We start from the raw sequence: 13,114 nt of genomic DNA on the forward strand, positions 1-13,114 counted from the left end.
ATGATCCAGGACCTCGGAAAAAGAATGGAGGCAAAGATCGAGAAGATGCAAGAAATGTTTAACAAACACCTAGAAGAATTAATGAACAAAAAAACAGAGATGAAAAATAAAATAACTGAAATGAAAAAAACACTAGACAGAATCAATAGGAGAATAACTGAGGCAGAAGAATGGATAAGTGACCTGGAAGATAGACAGAAAGGTGGGATACACTGCTGTGGAACAGAATGAAGAAAAAAGAATGAAAAGAAAAGAAGACAGCCTAAGAGACCTCTGGGACAATATTAAATGCAACAACATTTGAATTATAGGGGTCCCAGAAGAAGAACAGAGAGAGAAAGGATCAGAGAAAACATTTGAGAGATTATATCAAAAACTTCCCTAACATGGGCAAAGAAATAGCCACCCAAGTCCAGGAAGCTCAGAGAGTACCATACAGGATAAACCCAAGGAGAAACATGCCGAGACACATAGTAATCATATTAGTAAAAATTAAAGACAAAGAAAAATTACTGAAAGCAGCAAGGGAGAAATGACAAATAACATACAAGGGAACTCCCATAAGGTTAACAGCTGATTTCTCAGCAGAAGCTCTACAAGCCAGAAGGGAGTGGCATGATACACTTAAAGTGATGAAAGGGAAGAACCTACAACCAATATTACTCTACCCTGCAAGGATCTCATTCAGATTCACTGGAGAAATCAAAAGGTTTACTGACAAGCACAAGCTAAGAGAATTCAGCACCACCAAACCAGCTCTACAACAAATGCTAAAGGAACTTCTCTAAGTGGGAAACACAGGAGAAGAAAGGACCTACAAAAACAAATGCAAAACAAGTAAGAAAATGGTCATAGGAACATACATATCGATAATTACCTTAAACATGAATGGATTAAATGCTCCAACCAAAAGACACAGGCTTGTTGAATGGATACAAAAAGAATACCCATATATATGCTGTCTACAAGAGACCTACTTCAGACCTAGGGACACATACAGACTGAAAGTGAGCGGATGGAAAAAGATATTCCATGCAAATGGAAATCAAAAGAAAGCTGGAGTAGCAATACTCATATCAGATAAAATAGACTTCAAATAAAGAATGTTACAAGAGACAAGGAAAGACACTACATAATGATCAAGGGACCAATAAAGGAAGAAGATATAACAATTATAAATATATATGCACCCAACATAGGAGCACAATACATAAGGCAATGACTAACAGCTGTAAAAGAAGAAACTGACAGTAACACAATAATAGTGGGGGACTTTAAACCTCACTTACACCAATGGACAGATTATCCAAACAGAAAATTAATAAGGGAACAGAAGCTTTAAATGACACAATAGACCAGAGAGATTTAATTGATATTTATAGGACATTCCATCCAAACACAGCAGATTACACTTTCTTCTCAAGTGCACATGGAACATTCTCCAGGATAGATCACATCATGGATCACAATCAAGCCTCAGTAAATTTAAGAAAACTGAAATCATATCAAGCATCTTTTCTGACAACAACACTATGAGATTAGAAGTCAGTTACAGGGGGAAAAGCATAAAAAACACAAACACACAGAGGCTAAACACTATGTTACTAAATAACCAAGAGATCACTGAAGAAATGAAAGAGGAAATCAAAAAACACTTAGAGACAAGTAACAATGAGAACACAATGATCCAAAGCCTATGGGATGCAGCAAAAGCAGTTCTAAGAGGGTGCTGTAGAGAGTGTAGAGTAAAGGGAACCCTGTTGTACTGTTGGTGGGAATGTAAATTGATACAGCCACTATGGTGAACAGTATGGAGGTTTCTTAAAAAACTAAAAATAGAATTACCATATGACCCAGCAATCCCACTACTGGGCATATACCCAGAGAAAACCATAATTTAAAAAGACACATGCACCCCAATATTCATTGCAGCACTATTTACAATAGCCAGGACATAGAAGCAACCTAAATGCCCATCAACAGATGAATGGATAAAGAAGATGTGGTACATATATACAATGGAATATTACTCAGCCAGAAAAAGGAACGAAACTGAGTCATTTGTAGAGACATGGATGGATCTAGAGACTGTCATACAGAGTGAAGTAAGTCAGAAAGAGAAAAACAAATACCCTATATTAACACACATATGTGGAACCTAGAAAAATGGGACAGATGAACTGGATTTCAGGGCAGAAATAGAGACACAGATGTAGAGAACAAACGTTAAGGACACCAAGGGGGGAAAGTGGCGGGAGTTGGGGGTGGAATGAACTGGGCGATTGGGATTGACATGTATACATTAATATGTATAAAATGGATAACTTATAAGGACCTGCTGTATAAAATAATAGATAAAATTTTTTTAAAAACTTATAAGCAAAAAAATCTGAGAAAGAATATATATATATATATATATATATATATAACTGAATCACTTTGCCGTACACCTAAAACTAACACAATGTTGTAAATCAACTATACTTCAATAAATAAATAAATAGATAGATAAATAAAGTACAAACTTTCAGTTATAAGAGGAATACGTTCTGAGGATCTAATGTTCAGCAAGGGAACTACAGTTTATAATGCCATATTGTATACTTGAAAGTTGCTAACAGAGTAGATCTTAAGTGTTCTCTTCACACACACAGACAAAAAGTGATAACTAAGATAATGGATGTGTTAATTAACTTGATTATGGTAATCATTTTACAATGTACATGTATATCAAATCATCTTACGCAACTTAAATATATGAAATTTTATTTGTCAATTATGCCTCAATAAAGCTGGGGAGAAAAAAGAACCCCTCACTGCAGAGTCATCTCAAGTGAGATGCATTTGAATGAGAAGCTAATGCATGAAGCAAGAACTGAGAGCAGAAAGAAGATGGGTCAAGAGGACAGGAGGCAGAAGCAATCAGAAATAGAGGTAAAAATGGGCTGGAGTGAAGTTTTGGGTTCTTTCTGACTTCAGTTTCACTGCAAGGAGACAAGGAGCGGTGGGTGTGTGTAAGGTGGCAAGGCTGAGGGAAAAATGTGGAGAAGGGAAAGAGAAAGCCTAAAAATAGTAATAATGATTTGGGGAATTGGATATGACAAAGCACTTCTTTGGAAAGTTGGATCCCTTTCTACCTTCTTTTGATTCATCACACTGATTCTGCCCTTTAAAAGAACTGAAATTGGGACTTCCCTGGTGGCACAGTGGTTAAGAATCACCTGCCAATGCACGGGACACAGGTTCAAGCCCTGGTCCAGGAAGATCCCACATGCCGCAGAGCAACTAAGCCCGTGTGCCACAACTATTGAGCCTGTGCTCTAGAGCCCGAGAGCCACAACTACTGAAGCCCGTGCACCTAGAGCCCGTGCTCCTCAACAAGAGAAGCCACCACTATGAGAAGCCCACACAATACAACGAAGACCCAATGCAGCCAAAATTAAATAAATAAATTTATTTTTAAAAAATTTTTAAAATAAAAGAACTGAAACTGACCACAACTGATTATTGATTATTAATAAGGATATCATAGAGACAGCTCATAGAAAATAAATGTACTGCCTAAAAGGACTTCCATTGGCTTTCCCGAGCAGCTAGCCCCAACCAAAGACAATTATTAATATGTTGCTTAGCTTGTATCTTTCCAAAAGTGATAGAAAGGCCAACAGTTATAAGCTCAATATTTACAGCAATATAAACCCTACTAAATAAGTTCTATACCTTAACATAATGATATAGTTTAACTCCTGTAAAATTAGCGTACAGAAAAACTTTACTTTTAAGTCAATCAAAAAACCATTTCTATATACTGCATAGAATTACAAACTCTTATTATCTTTGATCTGAAGAGAACTCAGAAATAACCAGATCAAATCTCTCTTTGTGCTTTATTTTTTATTTATGATAAAATGAAGTCTTCTTTAAAAAAAAAGAACTTATATATGTACTGTGGTTGGAATATTTGAGGAATGTTCTATACTTTTATTAACATCTATGGCTTAAAATAGGATTTTGTATTTGGGACATAATAAAGAATAAATAAAAGTTCTTTGGAAGAGGATTTGAATGTGTTTTTCATATTTACTCCGGTAGAATGTTGCCATTAATAACCTTCAAACCTCTTCTCTCTCCAAGGAGAGAGGCACTGTGTCCGTAGCTGTTACTGAGCATCCTGTTTACAGCTGATCTCCTTATAAACCTGGAGGTATTGTACTTGCCACATCACAGCGGCAGACACGTGTGCAGGCACTAACATCCTGTGTAGATTTGAGTTTCCAACATTACCACACTGTGTTCTATGAATAAGTTGGAGAATTCTCTCACAAGAGTTCAAACAATTGGCCATCACACCTTTTTGAAGTTCATCAAAATCTTTTTGTTTTTCAAAGAATTTCCCAATAAAGGAACAATAGAGACTAGAGTTTTCACACAATCATTTTGGCTGTTAGAAGTGAACAAACACAATAGCTGTTTTGTCATAAATTAACATTTATGTCATTTAAGAGCCTTTGGTGGAGATTTGAAGAAAATGAAAAAAAAAAAGGGCAATGATCTAATTTTATTGTTCTTCATTTTCTTCAAGCCAAATTGCAGAAATCCCTCTGTTCATTTAGGGGGAGAACAAGAGAAAAGGAGATGAATATCTCTTTGAAAATGTTTTTCTAATACAAATTTCAGAAATATCTCCAAACGCTAGCTTATAGAAGCACAGACTTTCTCAGATTCCCTACACTGACTTAAATGTTAGGATCGGTTATTCCCAAAGCATGCTTTTGGCATACAAAAAAAAGCAATTAACTCCTTCAGTAAATTACAACCTAATTATTATAGAAAAGAGTTTTTGGGCTCATAAGTCTGGACACTAAGTGAGGCTGTGACACAATTCCTATTAGAAGTGTTACGAAACATATTCCCCTAGTCTGAACAAAGCCCGGTTGCAATGCCTTCCCGCTCAACACTGGTCCTAGATAAAAGAAGCCACCAACCTGCAATGAGAGGAAATAAGTCATCATTACTCTGTCTAAAATTAAAGTACCTATTCCTGCTTTACAGTTTATCAGATGTTTGGTCCGGAAGCTGATTGTTTTACAAGTCTGTCTAAACATAGTATATTTCCTAAAGGAATGTTAGCAAACTAAACACTTGCTTCAAGTTACAACTTCATAATTTTATTAACATAGCTAAGATAAATGAGTGAACAGACATGATGATAGTCAGTATACGTACACCCCAGGAAAGCAAAACTCATGCCAGAATATAATTTATGCTTTTTACTGTAAATTATTAATTATCAACTACAACAAAGATTTACCTAGTGCTAAATTCTTGGAATTGAAAAACATTAACCTTCCAATCGTGTGCATAAAGTTACTAACTGCCCTTTTTTCTAGTTCCTGATGAAATTATTTATATAGCAGTGAACAAGAACGAATGAATTTGATCAAACAAATAAATATCAGAGCCCTGTCCCCTATCACTTCTTACACATACTTGTGGTTTGGTTTTCTACTGAAGAACAATCTTTAGTGATGGAAACTTGTGTAAGCCATGGTATTTATTTTTTCAAGATTGTTTTTATGCTGTAAATTGAAAAGAAATCCATTTTTCTGGGTTGAAGTTTTTGCCTTTGCTCTAATTTTTTTTTTAAGTTCCCCATACTTTCTGCCTCTTCCTGGATAAAGAGTAATTATTCTGCTGAAGTTTATATTCAGCACATGAGTAAAACATCTTTTGAAGAAGCTCAAAATAACAAAGGAAATACTGAAGGGGTAATGGCTCTGACTCCTACAGTTATTTAGACTTATAAAGCAAATTAAATAGATCGATGTGTGTGGTAAGGGCTCTTAAGATATTTTTAATGAAATAGAGATTAGCCGTAAACACCATTCTGGAGTGTGTTTTTGTAAACTGGAGAAGGATTTTAATAATGTAGGACAGTAAAGCACCATTTAGTTCTTTGGAGTTACTTTAAGTAATTGATTTTTTCAAAACATCAATTGTGCAATGCCACTGAGTCATTTAGGAAATTATGAGCCTGAATCCCATAAGATGCCACCAGGTCCAATAAATATTATGCTTTTCTTCCTCATCTCTTTCAACACATCTGCACGTCTTCGTGGTTTGAAGGTCATCCAGCTGACATATGAGTAAGCATTGTTAATCCTATAATAATTGATTGATTTGTTTTGATTTTAGTTTTCTTATAATTGATTTTAGTTTTCTTCTTTTCACTTAATAATCCATGCAGAATTTTGGTCTTTTGTTTATTCTGGTTTACTATATGATCTGATGAGACAATGCTCATACAACTTACAATTTGAGTGTTGCCTTTCATTCAATTAGCCTAACTGTTAAAATAAGCTACAAGTAGCTGCAAGAGTCACTGTAGTCAGAAGACTATCTTTTTCTTAGAAGGGTATTAAATAGTTCATGGTATGACTTTTGAAGGGTCATTAATAGTTGGCAAGAGCAATGTAAATGATATCATATACATTTTTAAATGTTTAAAATTTATTAGGACTAATGTTTTACGGTGAGAAAAAGAACCCAAAATGTTAGACAAACAAGAATAAAATATCTTTAGAAATGTTAACATATAATTTTTAATCTATTTTTCATTTAAGTAGAGTTGATCTACACATAATTCTTAAACCACTTGGAAAATTCATGTGAGTAGTCTATGTCTGAATTCTTTTTTTTTTTTAGTTAACTAGATTTAAGTTGAGTTATAAACAACTAACTAACTGTTTTTTGGGCTAAAAAATCAGCTCAGGAAGCTCAGTTTTAATATGCTTTGTTTTCTTTGATTCATTAATCATAATGTTGGTATTTGATGCTAGGCTCTAAGGCCTTCATCTAGACTTCAGAAATATTACTAATAGGCAAAAAGCTCATTCTTACACATGCCAGTAGGTCATCAATGCAGAAAGCAATTATTAAATACCTGTTGTATGTGCTGCACGAATGCCTTGGAAATTGGGTACAAAGGAAGTAAAAGACACTGCTCTGTCTTGGAAGAATTTCTAAACTCTTTGGCATAAAAGAATGAGTGGCTTTCACTGCCTCTTCTTCCTCTGACGATTTCTTAAATGCAGCTCACATTTTCTTCTCTTTTGCTCTGTATCTTCCACAGATATTAGTAACTTTTCCCAGCAAGTCTAAGACCCAGGGCTCCAACATACCACACATAAGGTAATGTGTCCAAAATCTTTATTTCTTGTACCCCAAATTTATTCAAACTTCAGGGTTGTGTTTCCCTTTGCCTTCTGAGTAAATCCATGTTGTGTCCCCCAAGCTCTTGAAGAGATGCAAGTTGATGTATCCTCTCTACACATGCCAACCTGTTTCTTCTACTTGTCTTAAGTTTGTTAGTGGCTCACAAAACCAGGAAATCTGGAGTCCTTCTCACTCATATCACATGACTAAGATCTATCTAGTCTCCCTCCCTTCCTATTTCGAGGTCCAGGGACCTATGGCAGATTTCATCAATTTGCATTTAAATTACTGGGGTAGCCTAGCTGGTCTCCCTGCCTCTAGTATCTCCTTTCTTCCTCTTACCTAAACACAGCATCTGAGTTATTTTTCTAAAATTCAGATATGATCACTCATGTAACTCCCATGATTAAAAGCCTTTTATGGCTCCCATGTGCCTGCATGACAAATTTCAAAATCTTTATCTTGTTATAAAACCTCTTTCTTGCTTAGCAACAGTTTGTACTTCCAACCACTTCCCCATTTTCTCTTTTCCTACAAACTATACCTGTTTCTGCTATAGTATCTCAGTTTTTGGAGCACATTAGAACTATCTGTTGAGCTTTATAACATGCAAATTGCAGGACTCCTGAACCAAAATCTTTTTAGCAGAGCTTGGGAATCATTCATTCTCACTATTAATCTGTCCTGGAATACCCTCTTGGGGGTTAGCCCCTACCCTTCTTGTTCTTTTAGTAAAATTTCCACTTATCCTTTAAGATCTTGCTCCAGTCATTTTTACTCAATATCTTTCCTGTCCACCACACAGAAAAGAAGTCACTCCTTAGTCATTGTGCCCATAAGACTTTAAATATTATTCAAGTACATAGATTTATAAGTTATTTGTGTTAAAACTATATCCCTCACCTCCCTTCCTGTTTTATGATTCCCCACAGTATTTATCATCATCTAACATATTATGTATTTTGCTTATTTATTTCTTTAGGCCTGTTTCCACCCTCTAGTGTGTATGCTCCATTGCACAGATATTTTTCCAACTCTCTAATAAAAGAAAAATATCAAACAAAAAAATTGTTTTTTTTAAATTGAGGTATAGTTGATTTATAATATTATATTAGTTTTAGGTGTACAGCATGGTGGTTTAAAATTCCCTGTGCTGTACACTATATCCTTGTAGCTTATTTATTTTATACATAGTAGTTTGTACCTCTTATACAAAAAAAAAGTCTAAAGAATTATACAATGAACCCTCTTCTACTCATCACTTAGAGTTGATGGTTGTTAACATACTTTAATTATTTGCTTTACCTATCTGGAAAAGATGCAAATAAGTACTTAAAATTTTTATAAAATAAATACAGATAGTACCCTCTAATTATAGGCAATTATCTCACAAATATACCACTTGATCACAAAGGAGAACTCTTGAAAGATTTTAATAGGATCAATTTGAAAAAATTCCTGAATTGTGTGATAGCAAGTTGTATACATCTTGACACTTCTCTTCTAAATATGTCAGCAAGCATATCTTAAGATAAAGTATTTTATATAACCATAGTAATTATCACACCTATAAAATTAATAATAATCCCCTCATATTGGCTAATATCTAATCCATTACAAAATTTCCTTGATTTTTAGTAGTTAGGATTTCTGTATTTTTTTTAACTTTTTATTTTATATTGGAGTATAGTTGATTAACAATGTTGTGTTAGTTTCAGGTGTACAGCAAAGTGATTCAGTTATACATATATATGTATCTATTCTTTTCCCAATTAGGTTATTACAGAATATTGAGCAGGAGAATTTCTGTATGTTTTCTTCACTGCTGTATCTCCAACAGCCCAAATAATGACTGGCATATAGTAAACCCTTAATTAATAATTTTTAAATGGATATATTTGTATCCCTGATTAAACTGAGGTGTGTGAAGGCAGAAGCTTTGTATTATTCACCTTTTTTAATCCTAAGTCCCTAACATGGTACCTGGAGCATGGTTGGAGCTTCATTAAGTGCTTGTACAATTTAATTGAAAAGAAGGGCACATTGCATAAATTTTAGCTTTGAGACTTGAAGTGACATAGAATTAAGGCACAGTCAAGAGAGAAAATAATTCAGGAAAAACAAACAAAGCTAAAGTGTTTGAAGAAGAGAGTTTGGATCCAAGTCTTAAAGGAAATGGTGTCTCTCAGCATGGCATAGAAGAAATCTCTTTTCCTCACATACAGATAATTTTTTCTGACCTTAGGGAGTTATCTCACAAACATAAGATCTTGATCACAAAGGAAAACCTATGAGAGATAAAGAAAGCTCAATTTCTGTCACCACTGTTGAAGAAATCTACTCAAGACCATGCCATAAGATGAAGAAATAACTATCACCTTCAGTAGATGAGAGATGGCAACACTTTCGGAATATTTTGCATCAGACCATAAAAGCATAACATGAAATTAAAATATACTGTCAATTTTGGTTTTGTTTCCTTAATGGATTTCTTCATAATATTCAGTTACATGTTTGCTTTTCTGTCTGCTATTATAGACTTTGCCCTGAACTCGGAGCCAAGAAATCTAGGCTCTAGCTCTGGTCCTGTCTGCAGAAAGCTGAGTAACCTTCTGTCACCACTGTCTGGGTCTTGTTTTCTTCTTCTTTAAAATAAAGAAGCCTGGACTCCCCTTGCAGTCCATTGGTTAGGACTCTGCGCTTCCACTGCAGGAGGTGCAGGTTCGATCTCTGGTCGGGGAAATAAGATCCCACATGCTACACAGCATGACCAAAAAACTTACATAAATAAAATAAAATAAAATAGGGACTTCCCTGGTGGCACAGTGGTTAAGAATCCTCCTGCCAATGCAAGGGACACGGGTTCGAGCCCTGGTCCGGGAAGATCCCACATGTCGCAGGGCAACTAAGCCCTTGTGCCACAACTACTGAAGCCCTCGCACCTAGATCCTGTGCTCCACAACAAGAGAAGCCACCGCAATGAGAAGCCTGCGCACCGCAACGAAGAGTAGCCCCCGCTAGCCGCAACTGGAGAAAGCCTGCGTGCAGCAATGAAGACCCAAGGCAGCCATAAATAAATAATTTATTTTTTTAAATTAATAAATTAAATTAAATTAAGAAGCTAAATTAGAATGAGTAGTTTATAAACTGTTGGAAGTAGAACTCTTTTTATACCTTGTTTTGTGATTCATACTGTCAAAATTCAAAACATAAAGATATAAGTGAAACGTCTCACCCCATCCTGACCCTCAGCAATTTATTCCCTACCCTGACAACACTAAGGTTCCCAGTTTCGTGTATGTCTTTTTCGAAATATTCTAAGTATAAATACGAAGTGTATTTAGGAAACAAGTATATGGATATATATTATATGAAATAAATATAAAATATATGTGCATATTTTTTAATGAAAATGGTGCATATATTGTTCACACTATTCTGAGCCCTGCATAGCCCCCTGGTTTTGCTTGTTCACCTCCAGGGCTGGGGAACTCGGTCCAGGCTGGGACAGATTGAATTCGCACTGGCACCCTGTCACTTCCACCCCCTGGTCCTGGTTCTGATCCCACGCAGGATGAGAGCAAGCTCACTGTCTATGGCGGCCTGCAGAGGTCTTCCCATCCCTGGAGCTTCTTTCCCCACACCCTCCCCATCTCGGCCAGAGCCCATCTCAGCATTCAGGGCCGGGGTGGCTCTCAGGACTCCAGTGCTGCATGGTCAGTGCAGGGGGGTCAGTCCTGCACCACCGGCTTAGGGACCCTGTGCCTTTGCAGGCCCAGTCCAAGGTCCTGCCACACTAAGCAGATGGCTAGCCACTGTCAATCTGTCCGCTCGGCTCACATCATGCCAGCCCTGGCCCATCACTGTGCCCTGGGATCTTGGGCACCAAGGGCAAGACCTCAGTCATCTTGCTGAACCCCCGTCTGAGAGGGGGCTCCCTCGGGACCCAGGTGCAGCTTGCTCGGCCCCTCCTGCCCTAAGCATTTGTCTCCACGATGCACTTGAGGAACATGGTGTCGTCCTTCACGTAGGCATGCTTGGGCGACTGCAGCTTGTTGAAGGGAAAGAAGAGTGGGCAGCTGCTGGCCACATTGGTTTCACTCTGGGGCCGGACTTGGCAGTGTAGACAGCCGGGGAGAAGAGGCTGACGGTCCTGCCACAGGCTGACTCATGGCACCGCCTGGTGGCACTGGTAACCTTCCATAGGAAGGTGCCATTGTAGGAGGCCTCTTCCGTGAGGCGGGAGCTCTGCTCCAGCTTGCCCAGGGCCTGGTCTTTCTGGGCCAGGGTCTGCTGCAGCTCCACCACCCTCCGTTCCAAGCTCAGGATGTAGTCAAGCCGGCTCTGGTGGACGGAGGCGGCCAGGGCCAGGTGGGAGGCCTCCACCTCCTTGTTGAGGACAGCGCCAATGTTCTCAAACATGCACAGCTTCCCCTCCAGCTCAGTCAGGAGCTTCTCCTTCGTGAAGTGCTGCAGGGCCAGCTCCTTCTGGCTCTGGGAGCAGGGGACCCGGTAGCAGTCCACCTCTAGGTCCCCAGCCGCCTCCACAGGCCCCTGCAGCTGCAGGTCTGACAGATTCCACTCCAGGGCCATGAGCCTAGACCCCAGGCCAGAGCCCAGCTGGGTTTCACGAGACCCAACAGGAGGTTCAGGTGTGTGGCCTGGGCGGTGACCTCATGCTCCTGCATGAACTTTGAGCTCCCCTTGAATGAGCAGCCAACTCCGGCAAAGGGGCACCCACTCCAGCCTCGGCCACCTCGGGCTGATCCTGCTTCTGAGACAGAAGGCTTCCTGGCCTCTTGGATGGGGAGTCGCCCCCTTTGCATTTGGGACAGATCCGATCCTCGCCATTCCTCACGTTCTCGGAGAGACAGACGGTGCAGCAGAGGGGTCTGGGCTCTGGTGGGTCCTGGCAGACAGTGGGGGGCACCCAAAGGGGAACTCGTTCTCATCGGGGGCCCTTGTTCAAGCTCCTCTGGGGAGGGGACCAGCCGCACCGAGTCTGTGCTGGGAGAATAGGTGAGTTCTGGTCAGGCCACCCTCCCTGATGAGCAGGAATCTGATGATTTTACCTTCTAGCTGGCTTGTGTGGTTCAATGTCACAGCAGGGATGAGACAGGAATTACCCTTTGTGGTGAAAAAAATCCCCTGGATGGTGACTGCCGGCTCTAGGAGTGGCCAGTCATTCTTTTGAGCAAGAGGGAGGAGGAGAGCAAGTCAGAGAGAAAAAGGAACCGTGTCACGGACTTTCAGGAGCCACAGTTAGAGTTTCCCCTGTCAGAGGACCTCAGGCTGACGCTGGCTTCCTCCACCTCCTGCCCGGGAGACAGGGGCAGAGAGACCCCCAGTGGGTGACTTGTCTATGTTCCCTGCAACCTCGGAGCAGCCTAGGATTCTCGCTGTGGGTGTTCACCGTCCCAGTGGAAATCCCCAGGGTTCTGGTCAGGTCCAAAAATGCAAGTTCCATGCATATTATTTCTGCCCAGAGTATCTTAGGTAAAAGTCACTTTCGCACGGCGGGTCTCGGTTACCCCATCTTGGCGCTGCCACCGCCTCCCAGCAGCCCCGCGGGAGCTTCCGGTGGCACAAGGACCCTTGGTGGCATCTTTACATTTTATCTTAATTTTCTCTATGTCTACCTGAGGCCCGGGGCTGTATATCACTTCTCTAATACACTACTAATAATATAATAGAACTCAAGGAATGTTCAATAATGAATCAATAATATAGTGATCTCAATGGGCATATACAATGCGTATCTTTTGTATCCATCATTTTAAGCTGCGTTTAAAATCTTTATTTATATACTGTAAAGTTAAGTAAAATGAATTAGAGCCAGTGAAGATAATTATTAGAGCCAGTGAAGACAGTGAATATAATTATTCACAGGGGAGAAATT

The 13,114-nt window shown here is 39.1% G+C and overlaps 1 pseudogene; it reads right to left on the reverse strand.

Annotated features, from left to right (window-relative positions):
* Nucleotides 1-11,238: 11,238 nt before the first annotated feature.
* LOC112409106 (TNF receptor-associated factor 1 pseudogene) lies at nt 11,239-12,820 on the reverse strand (annotated as a pseudogene).
* Nucleotides 12,821-13,114: the final 294 nt, after the last annotated feature.

The sequence above is a fragment of the Neophocaena asiaeorientalis genome, unplaced genomic scaffold (assembly GCF_003031525.2).
Source record: "Neophocaena asiaeorientalis asiaeorientalis breed wild unplaced genomic scaffold, Neophocaena_asiaeorientalis_V1.1 scaffold5, whole genome shotgun sequence".
In the NCBI taxonomy this organism is placed as follows: Eukaryota; Metazoa; Chordata; class Mammalia; order Artiodactyla; family Phocoenidae; genus Neophocaena; species Neophocaena asiaeorientalis.